The sequence below is a fragment of the Nicotiana tabacum genome, chromosome 2 (assembly GCF_000715075.1).
Source record: "Nicotiana tabacum cultivar K326 chromosome 2, ASM71507v2, whole genome shotgun sequence".
Classification (NCBI taxonomy): Eukaryota; Viridiplantae; Streptophyta; class Magnoliopsida; order Solanales; family Solanaceae; genus Nicotiana; species Nicotiana tabacum.
In genome coordinates, this window is record NC_134081.1 from 17,727,152 (window position 1) to 17,729,329 (window position 2,178).

The window sequence follows — 2,178 nt, forward strand, 5'->3', positions numbered from 1 at the left end:
ACATTTTAATTCATTTTTCACCTGAAAAATTTCCGAAAAATTTTACTGACTCTGCACGCAAGTCGAGGAATAATAAATAGTACTTTTCGAGGTCTTAGAATATAAAATTAATTATTAAATTTAAATATGACATTTTGGGTCATCACAGTTTGCTCAAAATATTGACCGAAGTCAACTCAAATTAGTTTTGAAGCTCCATTTCACATTTGTAATCAATGTTTTTCACATAAAAATCTTCTGAAAATATTTACGGACTACGCACGCAAGTCGAGGAAAGTGAATGGTACTATTTGAGATTTTAGAACACATAAATAATTATTAAATTTAAAGATGACTTATCGGGTCATCACACATCTGAATCTCTGAAAATAATTAAAACTGTTTGTTTACTCTACATCTCAATGTACAAAACTTGTTTTTATCTATAAATTAAGAAGTATAAATTCAAATCATATAGTACTAATTAATTTAATATTATATTAATAAAATATTTTTAAATTTTTTATATTAGTTAATGGTGGCGATGTCTAATAGTAGTGATTGTGGGTGCCGATTGGGTAGTAGTTGGTGCTGGTATTGGTTGATAATTGTGATTATGAGTAGTAAATGGTGGATGACAGTAGTAGTTAATAGTGATGGTAATATATAGTGCTTATTGATAATTATTGTGGTAATGGTAGTTGGTGGTGATTGTTGTGAATAATGGCTAGTGGTAGAGACAACTAACATTCGTGCTTGGCAGCGATGGTAGTTGTAGTTGAGGATGATGGTAATGGATGGTGGGTAGAGGGTGATGGTAATCTATAACGGTAGATAACGATGATAGCAGTGGTAATGGTGGTTACTGGTGAAAGTGTAGGAGTTATAGTAAAATGTCATTTTTACATAAATTCTTGAATGTATAACATCTTAATGATATTAAGACTATGCTATAAATCTTAATTATTAAGATCTATTCGTACCTATTAAGAGATTGTAAATTTAAAAACAAACAAACTTAATGGTTAAGATCTGAATGATCAAGATTAAGATCTAAAAAACAAACACACTTAATGATTGATATCTGAATGATTAAGATTCAGACCTCCATTAAATGTAAACAAATGAGAAAGATGAGATGCGGCATTTAGCCGGCATTTACAAGACTATAACAACAACTCCGGCTTAACTCTAAGCAAGTTAGGATCGACTATATGAATCATCACGGAGCTTGTCATTCTATTTAATATCATCTCAAAAGCATCTTGTAGAAATAAGCTAGCTTAAATTCCTTTTTCTTCCCCGAGAGAAATTAATATCTTTAAAAATATAAATTTATCTATTTCAATATATCTATATCTATATCTATATTATGTTAAAAGTACGAAGACTCTTATCGAAATATTGTTCGCCTTTTTCATCCTTTAAAAATAGAGTTCACGCTAGATATAATTGTAATATAGTAATTATTTTCATAATATTTATGAATTTGAAATTAATTAAATTTTATTTAATAATTTTTTTCTTATTTGAACTAGGTAAAAACTTCTAACATTTAGGAATCTAAAATTGAATAAGATTTTACTTACACGTTTTTCCTTATTAAAATTGTGTAACTGTTTTTCTTAAATCTAAAGTTAACGTTGTTTATCAGCTTCTTCTCTTGAACATCCAACGAGATTGGAGTTAAATCATAGCACTATATGTAAAAGAAAAAAAAGTTTTGGACACGTTAAGAATCATAGCACTTATTAAACATGTTTTCAAAATCTAATTTTTTGTATATTTGTAACGATCCGACTTGTCGTTTTAAGAATTTACGCCCCATTCAGTGACTTAAGGTCTCGAGTAGCTTCGCAATATATATTATGACCCGCGGGTATGGTCGAGTTTGATTTACTAAAGATTCGGAATTAAATTAAAAGAACAATCCTTAATTTGAAGCTTAAATGAAAAGAGTTGACCGAAAAGCTGACTTTTGAGCAAACAACTCCAGAATGAAATTTTGATGATGTCAATAGCTCTGTATGGTGATTTTGGACTTAGGAGCGTGTGCGGAAAATTATTTGGAGGTCCGTCGTGGAATTAAGCTTGAAATGCCGAAAGTTGAATTTTTGAAAAGTTTGACCGGGGGTTGACTTTTTGATATCGAGGTCAGAATCCAATTCTGAAAATTTGAATAGGTCCGTTATGTCATTT

General features: G+C 29.8%; 1 pseudogene; it reads left to right on the forward strand.

The window, feature by feature from the left end:
• The first annotated feature begins 1,586 nt into the window (after nucleotides 1-1,586).
• On the forward strand, nucleotides 1,587-1,686 carry LOC142174174 (small nucleolar RNA snoR97; annotated as a pseudogene).
• Nucleotides 1,687-2,178: the final 492 nt, after the last annotated feature.